Source organism: Pipistrellus hanaki (genome assembly GCF_964339955.1).
Source record: "Pipistrellus hanaki genome assembly, chromosome: 2".
NCBI lineage: Eukaryota > Metazoa > Chordata > Mammalia > Chiroptera > Vespertilionidae > Pipistrellus > Pipistrellus hanaki.
In genome coordinates, this window is record NC_140504.1 from 2,236,892 (window position 1) to 2,258,990 (window position 22,099).

Consider the following 22,099-nt stretch of genomic DNA (forward strand, 5'->3'; position numbering starts at 1 on the left):
AATGCAAAAAACAAAATGAGAGAGAGAACTATAATGTAACTATAGTAGGGGTCTCCATAGAAACAGGACTATTAAGGAGGAAAGAAAGGAGGAAGGGAGACAGGGAAGGAGGAAGGGAGGGAAACTTATCATAAACAATAGGCTCACGTGATCATGGAGGCTGACCGTCCCAAGATCCTCAGGATGAGTCGGCAGGCGCAGGCCCGGAGGCTGATGGTATAGTTCTAGTTCAAATCCAAAAGTCAGAGACCCTGGAGAGCAGACGCGTAGGTTCACTCCGAAGGCCGGGACGCTGGAGACCCAGGAAGAGCCAACGTTTCAGCTCAAGAGCAAAGAAGGATAAAGCCCATGTCCCAGCTCAGGAGCCGCCAGGCAGGAGTGATACTTCCTGGTGGGAAGGCCAGGCTCTCTGTTCCTGCCAGGCCTTCAACTGCTCGGATACGGCCCACCCCCCGAGGGAGGACAATCTGCTTTACCTACTCTGCCAGTTTCAGCGTCACTCTCAGCCAAAAGCACAACTAGCGACACAACTGGAGTCATGCTGGACCTCATGTCTGGGAACCCAGGAACTAGTCAAACGGACATAAAATTAACCATCACAGCAACCTTGCCATGGTAACCAAATGCACTTTTCCTCGTTTGTCTTCGTACATGTGATAACGTCACTCCCTTTTTTTGTGATGACTTTCTGTGCCCAGGAGAAATAAACATTTGGTCCAGGAGAAATAAACATTTCTTCTGAACTTCAACAAGCAGCATCAGATGGCAGGAAAATTGCACTGAAAACTCATTTCCCTCTCCGGCTAGAGCAAGCCCCAGGAACATTTATTTAATAAAATGAAGAATCAATAAAATTACAATTTTAAGAAGTCAGAGTCAATGCCAAGTTGTCCTGTAGAGAAATCTGATAGAAATCCATGCCCTTCCTTTCCTTGGTTAGGAAAAATGATATTAAAAGTAGAATTAATTTAATGATCATCATGCTGGTTTGGTTTAGTGGTCAGAATTTTGACTACGAAACATGCTCCCAGCTTCTATTCCTTCGACATTTTATCTTCCAATTCTATTAGACCCTTGCTACTCCCGGAGGGTCCACCACATGGGCGTCCCTGGGGAATTGGTATAAAATGCAGATGCCAGGCCTAACCGGTGTCCCACTTTGACAGAAGAGATGTGAAATCTACAGAATAACATACACAAACCAACAAAAGAGAAACAGACACGTGGACACAGAGAACAGACTGGCAGTTGCCAGAAGGGGGGGCTCTGGGATTGAGACGTACAGGTGGTAGTTACAAAACCGTCCTGGGATATAAAGTACAGCCCAGGAAACAGTGCGTCATCTTCTAATAGCTATGTATGGCCCCAAGGGGGTGCTGGACATATCAGGGAAAATGCTTTGTAGAGGACATGATTGTCTAACCGCTATGCTGTACACCTGACACTCATACAGCATAACATTGAACATAAACTGCAATTGAGAGAAATACCTTCAAATCAACAGTAGAGCTGTACCCCACCCTGCTCCATCGGCGAATGAGAGTGCCCACGCGAACTCATGTCATGTTGGCTTTCTCTGGTTCTGAGCAGAGTGGGGTCCTCCTGCTGCAGTCACTGCACAACACCTGTGAGGGTGCGAGGGCGTGTGCTCTGGCTGGGCGTGTGCAGGGTCATGTCCAATTCCTGCCTCAAACTAACAGGTCGCTTTCCTATCTATCAGTTAATAAGGACAGGTGGAGCATTTCTTGCGACCAAGTTGCATGATGGAAGATATGGCTGCAAACAGACCCTGCCCTCCAGGAGCTTAGAGTCCATTTGGCCATGGAGATGTTAAGTAATGACTAGTGTTGACTGAAATACAGTTGCCAATTTAAGACTGAAGTCTACACAGCTCCTGTATAAGTGGCTCCCCTTTGAGTCCACGGTCCCAGGATCTCCTGCAGCAATGGAGAGGGCTATGCCTCCTCCTCATATTGGGCGGTGTTGCCGACCGCCTTGTTATGTGATCCCCACTGCCCCCTAGAACTGCTCCCCTGAGCAGGGTTCTAAGTGAACAGTGAGCACATGATCCCCGGGGATTAGCGTGCAGACACCGGGACCACCCAGGAGCCCTGACGCAGCGGGGAGAGGTTGTGCGTATTTGAGAAGCCCACCTGAGGGGTTCAAGCACAGAAGTTATGGGAACTGCCCTGGAAACCCCATAACCTGGACGTGAGTGAACTAAGAACTCCAACTTTCCTTATCCAGACGAATGAGTGACATAACTCTGAATACACCAAACACATCGACTTAGAGACCTTAAATGGGTGAATTGTGTGTTAGGGAGATTATATCTTAATAAAGAAATTATTTTAAAAATAAGACGAACATAATTTAACTGATATGCTTACAGTTACATCAGAATGTCTTAAATGTATGCACAAATATTCACACATCATACCTTCTCCTGCCTCCAAAAGAAAGAGGTGAACTATTGATATTCTGAAGAAAGAAAAAAAAAAAAGAGAGAGAAGAAAGTTCATAATCCTTAGATTTTAACCCTTTAAAAAGAGCTGATTTAGAATTTAACTTCAATACATGCTCCAGGGTAACAAAAAAGTATTCATTTATCATTCGGTTTTTTGTGGGTATTTTTTGTTGTTTGTTTGTTTGTTTGTTTGTTTGTTTTAAAAATTGTTGGCATTGGTTGGGCAGCATGAATAAATACCTACAGGTAAGAAATATGCTAAACCAAAAGCTAAGTACTGCCAACAATTCATGACAGAAGTAAAATCAGCTTCAAAGTCTGAGAAAACCACAGATAAAACAGGATTTTTATTGGAACCTCAAGATCAACTCTTTGGTTTAAATGGCAGACAACTTGAAAAAATAATTTTTTTCACTAAATCTTCTTCCTTTTTTTCACATGATATTGATTCAAAACCAATGTCCTCAATAATCACATGTGAAAGAAAACAAAATTCCAAAGCCATAACCATCTCTGATTAAGAACCCCAGTTTATGAATAAAGATCAGCAAATGACTTTAGAAAAAGACCTTGAACTTTGAGGCAAGCCCAGGATGATGTGAAATGAGAAGGGCGGGAAGGAAGAATGGGAAGAGAAAAGGGGTATTCTCCAAAATTCCACTGAGGTGTGTGTTTGCTCTTTAATTCAGAAAAGGGAAGCTTCATGTAAAAGCTTTGCAAAGAAATGAATAGTGTGGCCAGGATTGAAAGACTTGAAGGTAGATGACAGGTAGGAAGATGATAGATAGATAGATAGATAGATAGATAGATAGATAGATAGATGATAGATAGATGAGAGATAGATAGATGAGAGATGATAGATAGATGATAGATAGATAGATAAATAGATGAGAAATGATAGATAATAGGTAGATAGATGATATTATAGATGATAGATAGATGATAGATAGATGATAGATAATACATAGAACAGAAATTAAATCATTTCTTCCCCCACTGAACTGTTCCTGTGCAGCTGCCCGGAGGCCTGACTCAGGGACTGTGTTAGGGATACAGGTTCAGTAAAAGGGGTCCTGTCTCTAAGGCACTCCCCCTAGCCTGCAAAGTGACAGACAACATCTCTACAACCAGACATGGCATAGCAAGCTGTGTGCTACACCAATCCTGTGAAGCAGTGATCCGTGAATGTGAGGAGGGCGAGATGAGTTCCTCCGGAAACAGTGGTCAGGCGGCCACACAGAGGAGGCGTGTCTGCAGACTCCGGGGCTGAGCGGCCTCTGGGCGGAGGATCACTTGGATGATAGATAGGTAGGTAGGTAGATAGATAGATGATAGATAGATAAATAGATAGATAGATGAGATGAGATAGATCCTGTTTCACTGACTGTGAGTCCTCTGCTTGACTCCCATCAGACACTCTTCCCAGGTGAGCCTTCACGGACACACGCTGGGCTACCACCCATTAGCTCATGACTCCCAAAACCTACACCTCCTGCCTGTAATGTTGCTCCTGTTATGAACCGTAATGTAAATATCTGTGTGTTCCAATGGCCTTAGGCTCTAGAGCAGCAGTTCTCAACCTGTGGGCCGCCTAAGACCATCGGAAAACACAGATATTTACATTACAATTCATTAACAGTAGCAAAATCACAGTTATGAAGTAGCAATGAAAATAATTTTACGGTTGGGGGTCACCACGACATGAGGAGCTGCATTGAAGGGGGGAGGCATTGGGAAGGTTGAGAACCGCTGGTGCAGGGGAGGGTGGGGTGGAAGGACGAGGCAGTGGGGAGGTCACGTGGGAAGAGAGGGTGGCTGGACACGGGGACAGCTGCCGGGGCACGGGCACCCAGCAGAGCAGTGGTTCACACAGAGTTGACTCCCATTTCACACGGTGGTCAGGGCACACAGTCCGGGGCTGATACGGGGCCATTAAGGAGTCGGGGACCCAGATTGGTCAACCCTGCTGACCTCCCATCCTCCGCATCTTTCCCTCATCCCCACCGTCTCAGGTGCTTGGTTACCTCATCCTGTTTAAACCAGAGGAGACGCAGAGGGGAGGTGCTCCCTGGTGAAGGCGCACCCTCACACCTGTTCCTGCTCTGGCGCTGCCCATGCATCTCCAGCCAGCTGCAGAGGCGGCTGGGACGTGTGTGCAGTGGGGCCAGGAAGAGGTCCACGCACCCCACTAAAAACTGGGGTTCTATCGAAATGGGAAAGGGGAGAAATAACTCCTGGGAATCAGCTTAGAGTCTTTGCCATCTGGAAGGAAGAGGAGAGCGAGAGAGGGGAAGAGTTGGGGGAGGGGGAGAGAATACTCCTGCTCCCAGCCGGGCTCCTGGCTTTCCGAGCTTCTTTAATCAGGCAGCTGACTGAGCTCTCCCTCAGACCGCCCAGCCTTGGCTTTGGGCAGTGACACTGATTGGAAAGTGATCTGCTGCCAGCGTTTCCAATGCCAGGGGCACAACGGGCTGCAGGCACCGCCGGGTCCAAGTTCTCTGCTTCACATTAGCAGCCCCAGGCCGGAGGACGGGGTTAAGCAGTGCAGCGTCCTGTGTGAGGCTGAGGGCGAGGCCGTGGCCCTCCGTGGGTTGACTTTCCACGGGAACGATCAGCAGGAACCTGCCCCTGGTGTGTGGTCCGGCTGCCGGAGAGAGTCTGAACCACAGGGACAGGCAGCCCCTGCTGTCCCTACACTCGGGCCACGTCCTGTGGACACAGGGCCCGCGTGGCCCGCAGCCCGGGTGCGGACCTGGAAGGAGCCGCCCCTCGGCCGGTCCCGGGCCCCCACGGCCTGCGTGACGTTCCACCCACGGAGCAGACGGCAGGTCGGCGCTTGTTGCTTCTGGCCGCCAGCCCCCGTGTGACTTACCGAGCAAACAGTCCCGAGTCTGCTGCCGAGTGAGAGGGAGTTTCTCAGCATGAAAACATGCACCGTTTCAAAGGCAAGGCCTGAAAGAGAGGCTTCAGGCCCACAGATCACTGTCTCCACGCCGCTTCATCTCCAAAAATACCCGCGGCTCGCATTTCTCAGAGGAGGGAGAAACCTTAGAAGCCACAGGCACGTTCTCAGGGGTCCGTGCGTAACCCAGCTACTCCGCCACGGAACCTGAGAGCAGCCCGGTGAGTTACATCCCCAAGGACTTCCCGGGCAGTCAGCTCACAAAGCACAGGAACAGGTAACGGTGCGCTCAGAGCACGGCCCAGGCCAGCAGCCGCGGCTGTCCAGGGTCCGCCATCGCTGCCTCCACCCGGGACCCGGAGCCCCATAAGAAGGCTCCGTGTGCTCAGACAGCGATGGGGCCTGGTTCGGAGGGAGTGACCCTCCCTCCTCTGACAAGCCGCTGAGCGCTCACACCTTCTACCCGTCCCTTTCGCCTTGCACACCGTGCAAATTGGGGCAAGAGATTTTAAAAAACGAATATGCTAAAAAGGAAAAAAGAAGATGACAAAAAAAAAAAAATATGATACAAAATGTCTTTCATAATGAACTTAATATTTTTAAATGCCTGGTATGAAAACACCAGTGGAACATGTTAAATACTAATAGAGCCCCAGACACTGGTTTTCAGATGGTGATGCGCTTGCCCCATCCTGGCCCTGTGACCACTGGCCACGGCCACTGAGGAGCCCGAGACGGCCCGTGCCGGGACCTGTGGCCGATGCCAGAGCGCCCACCGAGTGCCCGCCATGTGGCCTGGGCCGTGAGCTGACGGGTGGACGGTGATGAAACATCAGGGCTTTATATGCATCAGCTCTTCGTGCGGGGAGCTCACACATCTTGCTGAAACGGAAAAACAGAAACCTATAGCAACAGCCTCCAGCTGTGGATCTCCGTTCCCTGGACGGCCGGGGCAGGGAGCTCCCGGGGCCGCAGGGGGACGGGCCCAGGTGGTCTGGCTGACAGCAGCTCTGCCGCGCTCTCCTCCTCCGCTCCTCCTCGGTGTCCGCGGAGGCACTGAGCGATGCTAAGCCGGGGAGGGAAAGGCATTCCCACCAGACGGCTCTCCAAACGCTTCCTGCCCAGGTCCAGCCAGAAACCTGCCTGCTGCTCCCCTCTGAACAGAAAGAAAAGGAGCTGGGTTTTCAAAGACACAGTCTGCTCATGCCCTGTGCATTGCCTGAGCCGGACAAAAATCGAGAGAGAGAGAGAGAGAGAGAGAGAGAGAGAGAGAGAGAGAGAGAGAGAGAGAGAGAGAGAGAGAGAAGGGGGGAGGGAGGGAGGGAGAGAGGGAGGGAGGAAAGTTCTTAGGGAAGAAAAGGAAAAGCCCAGACAGACTTGCTCTCTCGGCTGTCGGACAGGAGAGCGGCCTGGGACCAGTGCTGGGCCTCAGCTCGCTGCCCAGCACACCTAGCTGTTCAGTGACCTCCCCTGCGTGTTACATGACTGTCCAGTGAGTAAGGGACAGCTTTTCAGCCGCTCCTTACACTCACGGCTCTACAGGGCCTTTATGAAAGCAGGAGACCGTGATGTGCCCTCTGGAATTTCCCAGGCCCCTCGCCTCCTCCTGAACAGCAGCTGTCACACACACACACACACACACACACACACACACACCCCCCCCGAAGGGAGCGTCCTCTGGAACCCGGCGGTTCTGCTGAGCCACGTTCCCGCGGGCTGTGGGTCAGACAGGCTCGTTCGACCTCATCGTCCGGCCCCTGGCTCACTGCGTCCGGCAGGGAGCTCCGTTTCCCTGAGCCTCACTGTCCCAGAGCGTGAAACGCTGTGATGCTTATGTCACAGACTCCCTCGGCTTCCGTGAAGCAGTCTGCATAAAACAGCAAGGCCTGGTACTCAATAAACAGGCTGCTCATGGTAACTTCTTAATTAGTAACACTATCGTTATCACTGTTAGCTAAGTGAGACTTTAGAATGATCCTATAACATGCCTGATGAGTTAAAACCGGTTGTATATCAAAGCAGTTTTCTTGCTCATCAACTGTATCAGCCGGCGTTTTATATGGCGCATCTTAGAAAAGTACCCTTAGTGTTCTAATGTCCAAGGATAAATAAATGATGAATTATGTAATTTCTCTAGAACTTTCTTAAGTAGCATAGAGGTATAGATATTCTAAGTCAACAGCCTACCAGTGACCACAAAATAGAAAGGGGAAAAAGAGAGAAATTAGTGTACACCCGCACACATCCTCACTGCAGGAAGCATGGAGCTGAACGCTCCCCTGGGGAAGTGGAGAGACAAGATCGGATGCCCTTCTAGAAGTTTCTATGCCTGTGTATCCACTTCTCACCTCGTGGTGGGGTTAAAGGGTCCCTACAGGTCCAGGAGGCGCCACAGGACGCCTTCCCTCGGGCAGCGGGGTTCCCCTCGGAGCTGGAGCAGGACTAACCGGCGAACACAGAGTGGGGTTTTGTCCATGAGGAGCGTGTGAGAAGCGTGTCTCTCAGTTCGGGGGCGGGACCAGCTTGAGAAGGAAAACACGGCGGGCGGTTTGGGCCAACGCTCTCCATTCAGTAGCCCGGCGACAGGGCTCAGATTAGTCCAGGGGTCTTCAAACTACGGCCCGCGGGCCACATGTGGCCCGCAGAGGAGTCTGATCCGGCCCGCCAGGTTTTTTGGGCAGTGAGCGCAGCCGAGGTGTTACAGTAGGAATTAGTAGTTCATATAGTCCGGCCCTCCAGCTCTCTGAGGGACCGTGATCTGGCCCCTACTTTAAAAAGTTTGAGGACCCCTGGTTAGTCCAAACCGGCGAGGACTGGCCCCCGGGCCCCGGGGTGGACAATCACGGGGACATGGCCGGCCCTTGTCGCTCTCCCTCAGACCACAGAGGAGCCGCCGCCGCCCTCCCCCTGTGCCCGGCCCTCTCGCCCGGGTGCCCATGTCACCCCCTCCGGCCCAGTGCCCCGAACAGGCACTTCCTCTCAGCTGTTGCATGGAGACCTCAAACACACGTAAGCAAAGCCCGTAGGAAGCCTCTATTGACCCACATTTTAAATTCGATTAAGTCCTAACCACTTGTAACTTAGAACCCAGTCTGTTCATTTGCTTGTTGATTAAATATTGGTCACCTGATGGGGCCCTTCTTGGTAATCTGACAGCGCTGAGACGTGTTCATAACTACCTGTCCTTTATCTTTTTTTTATTTTATTGATATTTTACAGAGAGGAAGAAACATCGATGAGAGAAACATCAGTCAGCTGCCTCCTGCACACCCCCCACTGGGGATGTGCCCGCAACCAAGGCACATGCCCTTGACCGGAATCGAACCTGGGACCTTTCAGTCCGCAGGCTGACGCTATCCATTGAATCAAACCGGTTTTGGCCTGTCCTTTATCTTACTTTTATCTTTCCCAAATCACCCGTGACCGGAAGGAACACGGTAAGCCTCCTGCTTTCACAAGTTCCCCCTTTTGGGCTCATCTCTGACTCTTCCTCACCCGCAAGGGAGGGGGCGTGCAGGTGCAGGAGAGCGGGGAGATCCACCTCCTCTGCAGCCTCCAAGCTCCAAAGGGCTGGGGTGGGGATCCCGGGGGGCAGTGCCTGAGTGCTCCCTGCAGGAGGCCCTTCCGCCGGGTCCCAGAGGAAAGAGGGCAGAGACAGAAGCCACGGACCAGCCCCTCGACCGCACACCCCTGCACTCCACCCTCCACGGGCATCAGGATGGATTCGTTCCTACTTTCAACTCTGACACTTTAATTGAGCAGCTACAGGGCCACGCACTGCTCTGCCCCCGGTGACGCAGACCCAGTGGGAACAGGCCTGGCCTCAGGTGCTGGCGGGCAGGGGCCAGCGCCTGGGAGTGAGACAGAGCGTCTGAGCCTCCGAGGACGCACCCCCTCGGCCTCCCGCCTTCCTGAAAGTCCCCAAGGGCCCTCCGTCTGCTCCCCAAGCCAAACATCATTCCTTCCGTGCACAGCGGCTCGGCCAGCCCGGCCCCGGCTACCGGGAGGCCCTCCCGCCCCTCGGAGCGCGCCGCCGGCCAAAGAAAGCAGGCTGCTCCGAACGGCATGGCCAAGCTTGTGGAGCATTTTAATCAGTTCTCCCAGCCGTCCTGAAGGTATGCATCCCGGAGCGCCCGTCGTGCTGAGACATCCCCCCGCACAGAGCAGGCTTTGTTCCGGCCCGGAGCACCCAGACGCCGGCGCTCGATGAGTTCAAGCGAAAAAACGCGACTCCGCACCTCCCGCCGTCCCTCCTCCGGAGCGGGCCTCCCGGCCAGGTAATGCTCCCGTGGCTGCACAAAGAGCCCACAGTCTTCAGAGAAACCACATAACAGGGAGCAGCCCACATAATCACTCATGATAGATAACTGTATTAAAAATTAAATATAAATTATGGCGGGCATTACAGTTTTGGCACGAGATGAAAAAAGGTGCTTTGTGTTACTTAAAAGTTTCAATCGCTGCCTTAAATGTGGCCCCGTCGAAAGCAGGCTGCCCTGAATGAACACGGGCATGCACACGTGAAGTATTGCTCTCAATACAATTGCAGGGGGCCGGGGGGGGGGGGGGGTCCCTTGCATTCTCTGAAGGTTGCTGTATGGCATTGATCTTCTTACAAAGTACTGGAAACCAGTACTGAGAGGTGAATTTTAAACAGGGCCTTAAGGAAGATTAGTGCATGAAACTCAGCAAAACACAGAAATCAATTCCAGATGAGTTTTTCCTCTAAATATGAGGAGGGGAGAGTAAATCTTTCTGAAAAGATATGAGAGCATCTTCATGGCACTGGAGTAGGCAGAGTCCTTACATAACACACAAAACACTAACCTTAAAATAGAAAGAGGTGAGTTAGATCACATTAAAATCATGAATTTCTCCTCACCACATTGAAGAGAGTGACATGGCCACCATACAAACACCAGCAAAGAACTGGTTCTCAGTGGCTCAGTGGTTGAGTGTCGACCTATGAACCAGGAGGTCACGGTTCGATTCCCGGTCAGGGCACAGGCCCAGGGCACAGGCCCAGGCTCGGTCCCCAGCGTGGGGCATGCAGGAGGCAGCCGATCCAGGATTCTCTCTCACCATTGATGTTTCTATCTCTCTCTCCCTCTCCCTTCCTCTATGAAATTAATAAAAATGTATTTATTTTTTAAAAGAAGACAAAGGAAGACAACACAATAAAAAGAGAACTGAGGAAAGGCCCTGGCCGAGCAGCTCATCCTTGGCGTACCAAGGCTGTGTGCGCCGTCACCAGGCAGGGCGCAGGAAGCGGTAAACAATGACGCATAAATAAGAGGAACAACAAACAGATGCTTTCCTTCACCCGCCCCCAGCTCTTCTCCCTCCCTCTTTCTCTCTCTGTAAAAAATTCTATTAAAAGTACACATCTCCCTTTTTTAAAAAAGAGCAATGAACGTGGATAGACACTTCACACAGAAGACCAAGACGGTGTGCGAGGAGGGGGTTGGTACCACACGTGGCCCTGGTCCCTCCTCCGCCGCTGGCGGGACGGTAAACCGGCACAGATACGTTGGAAGCTGCTTGGCAGGGGCATCTGCTGAGCAGACGTTTCCAAAGTGCGGTTCCTGGCCCAGCCGCCGCCGCATCACCTGGAACTTGCCAGAAGGGCAGATGCTTGGGCCGCACCCAGCGTGCTGAACCAGGGACTCTCCGTGTGGCCAGGGGCCTGGGGGTTAACGAGCCCTCGCGTGGCTCTGACCCCTGTGGAGACCGGAGAGCCACCGGCTAACGCTGAGCATAGGCCTGCCCTGTGGCCAGACGGCCTCCCGGACACCACGGACAGCCAGGTGGCCGCATGGCCACGGGAAAGCATCACAGATGCTCACAGCACCGCCTTCAGCAGCCAGGCTCTGGGAACCAGTGCTGCTGTCGGCCACAGAGCAGACAACCCCCGGGAGTAGCTACCAGACACCCGCGCAGCGAGAGGGCCTCACGTCTGTAATGCTGAGCAAAAGCAGCCAGCACAAAGCAATACGCGCTGTGTGACTCCATGTACAGACAGGACAGACACAGAACACGCAAACCTGCTGTTGAAAGTCAGGGTCGTGGGGATGCATGGGAGAGGCCATGGGGAGACTGAACCGTGGCTCCAGGAGGGTGTGTGGGTGTGGCTGAGGCTCTATGCCTTGATCTAGAGTTGGTTACACTGGTGGTCATTTTAGGAAAACTCACTGGTCTTCTAACAGTCATGGTAGACTTGTAATGTGGGTGCTTATCTGTGCCTATAACCACTTCAATAAAAAGTTTTATGGGCCCTACCCGGTTTGGCTGGGTTGATAGAGCATAGGCCTGTAGACTGAAAGGTCTCATGTTCAATTCCGGTCAAGGGCATGTACCTTGCTTGTGGGCACATTCCCAGTAGTAGGTATGCAGGAGGCAGCTGATCCATGTTTCTCTCTCATCGATGTTTCTAACGTTCTATCCCTCTCCCTGTAAAAAAATCAATAAAATATATTTTTTTAATTTTTTGATTGTTTTTTTAAAAATATATTTTTATTGACTTCAGAGAGGAAGAGAGAGGGAGAGAGAGAGAACCATCAATGATGAGAAAGAATCATGGATCAGCTGCCTCCTGTACACCCCACACTGGGGATCGAGCCCATAACCAAGGCATGTATCCTGACCAGGAATCGAACCGTGACCTCCTGGTTTATGGGTTGGCACTCAACCACTGATCCACTCTGGACAAACCAATGAAAAGTTTTGGGGTTTTTTTTTTTTAATCTTGATTAAAATAATCACTTTCAAGTTGCACAGTTGAGAATTACTTTAGGTAAAAACAATGTGTTATCGATGCTCAGGACGTTGAACCATGAGGAGCATGGGAATGATGTGCCACTCAGAGAACCCTATAGATCAGGCAGCCATCGGAAGAGCAGAGACTTTCATGGTCAGACGCATTGACGGGCTGGTGCTTGCTTCTGATTGACATGTGCTCACTTCTCTGCCCGCGGACAGGGCTGAAGGATGGTAAAGAGGGCCTCAGGCAGTCTATTCCTCTGACTGAAACAAGCTCTGCTCTTGGTGCCCTAGAAATGCGTGACAATAACAATTATTCAATCCCTGTCTCTCTTGTTCAACCCAACCAAAACCCTATAATAATCCATAATAATAAAAGCATAATATGCTAATTCGACCAGCCGTCCTTCCAGACAACCTTCCAGACGAAGCCGAGGCTGCAGGAAGCCCGGGTCCGGGTGCCAGAAGGAAGCCGGTGACAGCAGCCAGGGGATGGAAGGCCTGCTCTTACACGGATTTCATGCACCGGGCCTCTAGTAAGACAATAAAAGGAAGTAGAGGGCAGAGAGACTTCCCTATTGAAAGAAGTTCATTCAAGACAATGCCTTCCACAGCCTTCTGAGACTGACCCTGAGAGAAAAAACATGCGTCTGGTATGTTACAGATCAGAGACACTCTCGCCATGAATTAAACCCAGAGAACCAGTTTATGGTAACTATTCCTCCAATGATTTTTTTATGCTTTCATCTCAGAAAACTTCTTTTAATTGACAGCTGTTATTGGTTTGGTATCAATGTCTACGAAAAGCAGCATATTATGCCATTAGGCAACCAGATAGGAATAAAAAAAAACACACAAATATATAGGTCTGACATCGAACACACTAAGTTGATCATTATGATCATAAGTATATTTGTTGAGAGACTGACAAATAGCCAATGGTTTATTTTTTTAATATATTTTATTGATTTTTTTTTTTTTTTTTTTTTTTTTTTTTTTTTTTTTACCGAGAGGAAGGAAGAAAGATAGAGAGTTAGAAACATTGATGAGAGAGAAACATCCATCAGCTGCCTCCTGCACAGCTTCTACTGGGGATGTGCCTGCAACCAAGGTACATGTCCTTACCAGAATCGAACCTGGAACCCTTCAGTCCACAGGCCGACGCTCCATCCACTGAGCCAAACCCGTTAGGGCTAACCAATGGTTTATTGACAGAATCCTCTAATCCCCCTGCCTACACCTAGATAAACTACAGAAACCAAAATAAAAAGATAATACACTAAGAATAAAAACGAGAAAGCAGAGCATCCCCTTGGTACATAATACCAGGCCCTCTCTCGGCCTGCCCCGGCCCTCCTGTGTCACCTGCGCGGGCTGAGGGGAGGGAGTCGGGAGCCCTTGGGAAGCACTCTGAAGGCAGGCTCTGCACCGTGGTCATCCTATTGAGAAGGCCGGCAGAGTGAAACCCACTCGTTTGAAAGTCTCTCTCCCCAAAATGGCCCCATATTATCTGCATAATCTAAAACATGAATTTATCACATTTCAAATTGTGCTGTGGGTGTGGGTTAAAATAAGCATGTACACAACCAGATCCCATGGTGGACTACTCATACATTTTTTTAATTTATTTTTATTGATTTCAAATAGGAAGAGAGAGGGAGAGAGAGATAGAAACATCAATAATGAGAGAGAATCATTGATCAGCTGCCTCCTGCATGCCCCTTACTGGGGATCAAGTCAGCAATCCAGGCATGTGCTCTTGACCAGAATCAAACCTGGGACCCTTCAGTCTTCAGGCCGACGCCCTTTCCACTGAGCCAAACCAGCTAGGACCACACATATATTTTTTTAAATCTGGAATGGGCTTTGTTTTACTATTGAACATAAAGAATGCATTATCCCTCAGTCCACTTGTTAACTCTTAGGTAGCTAGATTTTTCTTTTAATTTTTGTCTGTTGAACCCTGTTCACACACAGCCCGCTGATGGGAAGGGAAGGTACGTGAGATGGAGGAGCTGCAAGTCAACCAACCGACGTGGAAGTCTACGGGACAGCTCCCGGGCTGGCGGCCAGAGCACAGCAAGGGCGTCACCACCACAGATAGTGCCTTCCTGCGCCCTCTCTCTCCCACACCCTGGCCTGGCCGTCCTGAGGCACCGATCAGAAGTAGCGGCCTCCTCCCACAGTCTTACGTACCGGGTGTCTCACAGAGAGCCAGGAGGGACCGAGTGAAGGACAGACAGTTCAGAGCAGCACTTGTGCTCAGCAGCCAACAGGCCTGGGCTCCCAGCCTCAGCGTTGTTGCTGCCCTGAGACCCCGCACTGCGGCTCCCGGAGCCTCGCTGTCCATAGTTCCTCCTTTAGATACTGCTTCCCCTCGACACAAGCTCGATTTACAAGCTTTCCCTGCAGCCAGGGCGCAGAGGTGGCTCCTTTAACAGTAATATCTTTCTCCTGCTGTTTTCAAGATGTAACTTTGTACTTTGGTCTTCACTGTTCTACTGTGACGTGTCCCCCACGGCTCTCTTTGCGTTGCCATTGCTGGAGGTTCCTTGAATCTAAGGATTCGGTTGGGTGAAACTCTCAGCCATTATCATTGGAAAATATCTCTTCATTCACCCTGTGCGTTCTGTGTATATCAGACCTTTTATCATATTCCACGTGGGTCTCCCATATCTACCGTTATGTCGGAACTTGAGTGCTGTGGACTTGCCTTCCAATTCCCTAATCTTATGTACGGCTATTTCCAGTCAACTATTAAGCTCCATATATTCTTCATTTCAGATATTGTACAGGGCTGGGCAAAAGTAGGTTTACAGTTGTTCATATAGAAAATAATTTAATAAATATAAGAATAAACTCTGTGTTTGGCATACTCACAATTGTAAACATACGTTTGCTCCTCCCTGTATTTTCCCACTTTAGGATATCTATTTGATTCTTTATAGATTTCAATTATTTGGTGCAATTACCCATCCTTTTATCTCTCTTATTCATTTTTCCTCTATTTTGCACACATGAATCATGCATATTTTAACTCCGTGGCTGCTAATTCCAATAACTGGTCATCCATGGGTCTTCTTATATTATGTGTTGTTTTCCTTGATTATCAGTCATGCTGTCTTACCTATTTGCATGATTGTAATTTTTTAATTGTTTACTAGACAAGAAAAAATTTAAAAAGATACTGACCCTATATGGTTTTACTTTCCATCAGAGAGAACTTCTCTCTCCTCTCCTAGGTAGACACTGTGAAGGACAAATCACTTCAATCCAATAAGGTGTTGAGATGGAAATGGACTGGGTTTAGCAAGCTTCATTATGCTTCTGCTGTTCCTTTATTGCCATGGCACGGACGTCCTAGCCTTTTATTGAGATCCTGGCAGGACCTTGGTCTTCATGGTCCTGGAAGATTCTGAGAGTTTTCGTTTTGACCTTGGGAGGTTTTCAAATTAGCTCTCTATCCTCCACACAAGGCAGCTCCAAAGTAAAGGTGTCCTCGTGGGGTCCCTGGCCACGTGTCTGGTGCAGGCTCTCTCCTCTCAGAAAGGGGCCTTGTTTTCTCACCTTACACCCAGAATTGGGAAATGCCAGTGGGGTGGAGAACGGCTAACCACCACCAGGTAACCCTGGAGGTTTCTCTCCTGAGAGTTTACGTTAGTTAGTCCTAATTCCTCTCCTAGCACTCTTGTGCCTATAAATTCATAGGTGTGTTGTTGTTGTTGTTGTTGTTTTTTAATATATTTTATTGATTTCTTACAGAGAGGAAGGGAGAGAGATAGAGAGCTAGAAATGTTGATGAGAGAGAAACATCGACCAGCTGCCTCTTGCACACCCCCTATCGGGGATGTGCCCGCAACCAGGGTACATGCCCTTGACCGGAATCGAACCCGGGACTCTTCAGTCCGCAGACCGACGCTCTACCACTGAGCCAAACCGGTTTCGGCTGTTTTTTAATTTATTATAGCAAGAGCATTGGCCAAGACTTTCTACATCCTACCCAAGGGAAGAAGTCCCCCTTCCCTCCTTAGAAACAAGTGATATAATGCTGACCTCATGCTCATTAACAGCCTCCAAATTTTTCATTACTGATAGAAGAGCCTGGGATTGAAGGAAACCGCAAACAGCTGGACTTGTTGGATTTGAGGGGGAATTTTTTTTTGTAATATATTTTATTGATTTTTTACAGAGAGGATGAGAGAGGCATAGAGAGTTAGAAACATCGATGAGAGAGATCATCGATCAGCTGCCTCTTGCACACCCCCCACTGGGGATGCGCCCGCAACCAAGGTACATGCCCTTGACCGGAATCGAACCTGGGACCTTTCAGTCCACAGGCCGACGCTCTATCCACTGAGCCAAACCAGTTTCGGCTGGGGGTAACTTTTAAGTGTTGTTTATTTCCTCCTCAGGCCCAAAGAACATCTCACTTTGTAAAGAACCGCTTCTTTTAGACAAACCAAGCTGACAGCATTGAAACCATCATTTCTCGTTTATACACTCCATCGAACCGCTCCGCTCACACAGACCGCCGTCCAGACAAAGCCGCTGGGACGGACCAGAACCGTGTGCCGATCGGCTTTGTCCTCGTGATTCAGACATGCGCGTCATGAATTATTTGCATTTCGCTAGGATAATATCAATTCACAACCCCCCACCGCCTGTCAAAATAAGCTTTCCGCTGACAAAGAGAAAAAGGACGGATTGTTAAAAAAACTGGAAAGCAGCCACTGTAGAATAGATCGTCCTGTTTGCAGAAAGGTGCTCGATACGATCACTGCACAAACTGCTTCCAAGCAACGCCGAGACCAATCGCTACAGCGAGGGAGATGGAGAGAGAGAAGGAGCTGTGTGTGGTGCGTAGGCCGATCTGGTGCAGGAGTGTGCGTGCTGGGACCCACTGCGCCCTGTGGAAAGTCTCCCGGCCCGCCAGCCCTTTATTCTGGGAGCACAAGGACTCCGGAGAGCTTGTCAGTGGTTCTTCTGGTTTAAAAAAAAAAATGTGAAAAGGCCTTGGCCTATGTACATCATGAACTGGGTGATGTTTGTCCTAATTTCCAACTCCTTCCCATCTCCACGGCTACCTGCCCTTCACGGAGCCCTCCACAACCACCGAACCCAGGGGTCGGCAAACCGCGGCTCGCGAGCCACATGCGGCTCTTTGACCCCTTGAGTGTTCTAACGCCACTTCTTCAAAATAGACTCGCCCAGACGAAAACCAACTTCCTCGCATGGGCCACCAAGTTTTAATCCCACTGTACGTGCGTGCCCACACGTGGTATTTTGTAGAAGAGCCACACTCAAGGGGCCAAAGAGCCGCATGTGGCTCATGAGCCGTGGTTTGTCGACCACGGACCTAACCAATGTCCTCGTTGGCCATAAGACGCCCAGACCCTCTTTGAGGCATTTCTCTGTGGAGGTATGCTACCTTCACCTGCCTAGGTCCCTCTGCCCTCCCTCCCACCCACCTCTGGGCTAATGTCTCTATATTTGTGGGGACATGCAAGGAAAAGAGAGTGAGAATGTAGAAGAGAGGCATTCTGAGGCCCTTCTGTCTTAACAGGGAGGCCCCGCCCACCTTACCTCATGCCCGGGCCGGCCTGGCCAGAGGGATGGAGGAAACGGTGGTTCTTAGGGGATGGGCTGGGCGAGGAACGGGATCGGTCACTGCTCACCACTCCAGCCGCTCCCGGGCTGTGTCATCTCCTCTCTCCTGCCACAGCTGTGAAAAATTTAGAGCCACTTTTAGTCTTCCAACCAACAGCCAGCTACCATCCCATAAAGGGCAGCTCCCCTAATGGACAGGCTAATGCACGGTACACGGGGGCCTGGGCCCCCATACCTGGCACACGAACAGATCATCGCCTTCCTGAAACACCCCTTCCCTTCCCATCAGAGGTATGAATTATTTGTCCAAACAATCCCCCGCTCTGAGCGGAACACAAAAGCCCAGTCAGTGCTGGAATCCGGGCGGGGCCCACCAAATCTGAGGCCCTATAGTTCGGGGCGGCGGGGGCGGGGGGCCAGGAATCAGGAGCCTAATATGACGAGAGATCAAATGAAACCACAACACTCCACCCTGCCAAGCATTTCCAGCAGCCAAACGCCAATCCGGATGGAGCTGGATGGCTCAGACTTCGGGTCAAAGAGGTGCTGCGTAGGCATCTTCCATTGCTGCTCCCTTAGCAGATGGCCCGCTTCCTTGTACCGTCGTCAAGCAGAGTTTTTTAGAGGTTTTGAGGCTAGAACTGTGTGAATCGTTTCTTTAGTATTTTATTACTAGAGGCCCGGTGCACGAAATTCTGCAGGGGTGGATAGAGGGGTGTCCCTCAGCCCAGATTGCACCCTCTCCAATCTGGGACCCCTCGAGAGATGTCTGTTTCCCCGTTTAGGGACAATCCTACGTGGGATTGGGCCTAAATGGGCAGTCGGACATCCCTCTCACAATCTAGGACTGCTGGCTCCCATCTGCCTGCCTGACTTCCTAATTGCCCCTAACCACTTCTGCCTGCCTGATCACCCCTAACACTCCCCCACCAGCCTGATTGATACCTAACTGCTCCCCTGCCAGCCTGTTTGCCCCTAACTATCCTCCCCTGCAAGCCTAGTCACCCCTAGGATGGCTCCCTGCAGGCCTGGTTGCCCCCAACTTCCCTCCTCTGCCAGCCTGGTCACCCCTAACTGCCCTCCCTAGCAGGCCTGATTCCTCCCAACTAACATCTCCTGCTGGCCATCTTGTGGCGGCCCTCTTGTGTCCACATGGAGGCAGCCATCTTTGACCACATGGGGGCAGCCATCTTGTGTGTTGGAGCGATGGTCAATTTGCATATTACTATTTTATTATGTAGGATGACATAAATATACTTAAGACATATTAGTAGACAGTTCACTTTTTCAAAATACATTATCTATACTCTTAACTATGCGTACTGGGCGGTGCAGGGGTACACTTTGCTTATACACATGCGTGAGCAGACAGACCATGAGATGATGAGAGGTGACCGCCCACCTTCCTGGAGATGTCCAGCTCCAGCCAGGGACTCCAGCCACTGCCCAGGTACCCAGCACCAGCGGAACCTCAACAAAGAGGCCCACCGGACCAAGAAGGCTTTTCTCTCTCAGTCACTCAGCACGCGAGCTCTTGTCCCTCGTTTCAGCCTGCGCTCCACCCACAGCGTCACCCACACCTGAGAGAGCTCCCGTTCAAACACCTCACCCACAGTCTCCTCCGGTCTCCTGTTCACATGCCCCCGTGGCTGCTTCAGTGTGGATTGTGTGTCTCTGGCTCAATAACACATGGATCAGAGATGCTGTGAGTCAGATCAGGCCCCGCCCCCACATGACTACACACGGGAAAGGCCTGTGTGCGCGTCTCTCGGCAGATGTTAGCTTTGGCTCCCTGCTCCGACTTCCAACACTACATCTACCACGAAACAATGGCAGCTCACAGATCACCACAATCTTTTTTTTTTTAAATATATTTTATTGATTTTTTTACAGAGAGGAAGGGAGAGGGATAGAGAGCTAGAACATCGATGAGAGGAAAACATCGATCAGCTGCCTCCTGCACAGTCCCCACTGGAGATATGCCTGAAACCAAGTACATGCCCTTGACTGGAATCAAATCTGGGACTGTTGAATCTGCAGGCCGACACTCTATCCACTGAGCCACACCAGCTAGGGCAGATCACCACAATCTCATACCGCACTTCCACAGCCATGATCCCATTCGATCCTCACAAGAACTTTGTGAAGCTGACAAAGCAGGCATTGCCCTTCGTTTAAAGATGATGAGCATAGGGCCCGGAGAGGTGCCCCCTCCCGCCTCCCTCCTCCCCCCGGGAGCCCCCGCTGGCACCGGCGGGTCCCGGAGTGTGCTTGCTCCAGCGCATCACAGGCCTCGGGAGCCCTGATTAACTCCGCCTTAGCACAAAGCACGGGCGGGACTTATCAGAGCATTACCGCCGCCATCGGGGATCAATGTCTCTTGAAATTAAGCCTCTGAGCACGACGCCAAGTTGTTGCAGAGCTCGGGCGCCTCAGCCGCCGATTCCCTTTTGTGCTTAAACACTCTCTCCCGCGTCCCCGGCTCCCTCCTCCCGGCGGCTGCCAGCTGGCCCTCAGGAACGCCGCCGCCTGGGGGCCTGGGGACGCTGCTCCCGCGCGAACGCTCAGCCGGGACGGGCGTGCCCGGCGGCGGTCACGTCGGGGCAGAGGGGACATCAGGCCTGCACTCTGGGGGGTCTCCTGCCAAACCCGCTCCACCCATGGTCCTTCTGCAAGGGCTGTGGAAACTACGCCCCAGAGTCCGCTCCACCTCCGTGTCTGGTCCCAGGGGCTCCCTGGTCTCCGCTGACCAGGAGGGACGCTGCCCAGAGCTGAAGCTGGCGGAACAGCCGGGGGAGAAAACGTCCTGACAGCCACGCACCCTGACGTGAGTCCAGCGGAGGACGGGCAGTGAGGGTGGATGGCGGCTTCGGTGTCCGTGAGACATCCCCAGCCCAGGGACAGGCGGGCGTGGGGTCCCGGCCACTGGACAGGCAGGGAGGCATCGCCATCGGGGGAACACTGAAATGTCAGCGTCCACCCCGCCCGGGGGTCAGAGAGTCCCTCCTGGCTGGCCATCACCCCTCACGGCCACAGAGATGTGATAGGCAACGGAAACTGGATATTTAAAATCCTGAGGTTCAGTTTTACAAAACATACATGCTGGGCTGAAGAAAGCTCATCTACACAGCCTCACACCCCACAGCCGTGAAAAGTCTGTGATTTATGCAAAATTTCCCTTAGCAGTTGATCATTATTTCATAGATAGGTTTATTCTATATGTTGCATATACATATTTATGCATATGTGTGTACACATATACTGTACATATATACGTGTGTGTGTGTGTGTGTGTGTGTGTGTGTGTGGTCTCATTTCCACTTCAGGTCAAGGTCAAAAGAAGCCAAGTAAAAGGGTGGAGGAGGGAGGAAGGGGTAAATTGTTCATGAAAATTTTTGAGCTGATTAAAAATTTACAGAGAACAGAATCCATCCCAGCACGTCCTGCTGCCCGTCTCCTGCGGGGAGGGCGCAGGTTACTTAGCGCGGAGCCCGCTCTGCAGGCTATCTGATTACCCTTATCAGGGCCATTAGTGTCTGATAATAGCAGCCAATCTCTGGCTCAGGCGAAGAGAAATCTCCCCCTCTGGCTCGAACCGTGCCCTTGTCCCCCGTGGAGCGGGGCCCGGGCAGAGACACCCTTCCAGAGCGGCCCACGGGCCCGGCCACTCACCTGCCCGGCCACACGCCCGCCTCCCCACGCTGCCCCCGCAGCGGGTCCTCCTGGGGGCTCCGTGGCCGGGACCTGAGCCGCATGCAGTGTTTATCACGGTCATCACACAGCGTGCAGAAGGCCAGAGCCGAGGCCACTGTAGAAACCTCTCAGGCAGCCTCTCCCTTTTACAGGACAGGACACAGAAGCCAGTCTCTGGGGGCCGCAGAGGTCAAGTCCAGGTTTCTGACTCCCACACCGGCCAACCTCCATCCCGAAAAGTCACGCACAGCGTCCCCGGATTTCCGCAACAGGAAGGAGGGCACCTGTCCGGCCTGCGTCCTTCCCTTTGTCGTTACGTGCCTTGTGCCTATATAGACATTTTTAAAAGAATTGTGACTAACTGGGATCCATCTCTCTCTCTCTCCCTCTCTCTCCTTCTCTCTCTCACTCACACACACAAAGGATGGCGGAAGAAGGAAAACTTCTCCACTTTGAAATAAAAATTTAAAAAGCATGCTCTCCATGCCAAACCGGTGTGGCTCAGTGGATAGAGCGTCAGCCTGCAGACTGAAAGGTCTTGGGTTCAATTCCGGTCAGGGGCATGTACTTTAGTTGCAGACACATCCCCAGTGGGGGTGTGCAGGGGGCAGCTGGTCAATGTTTCTCTCTCATCGATGTTTCTAACTCTCTATCTCTCTCTCTTCCTCTCT

At 51.2% G+C, this 22,099-nt stretch overlaps 1 long non-coding RNA gene across 1 annotated transcript; it reads right to left on the reverse strand.

Moving 5' to 3' along the window:
- Positions 1 to 11,910: 11,910 nt before the first annotated feature.
- On the reverse strand, positions 11,911 to 18,090 carry LOC311617295. Its single transcript, XR_014794099.1, has 3 exons — positions 17,971 to 18,090; positions 17,712 to 17,850; positions 11,911 to 12,418 (listed from the first exon to the last, which is right to left on the reverse strand). It is a non-coding gene; the product is annotated as an uncharacterized lncRNA (long non-coding RNA).
- Between the last annotated feature and the right edge of the window lie 4,009 nt (positions 18,091 to 22,099).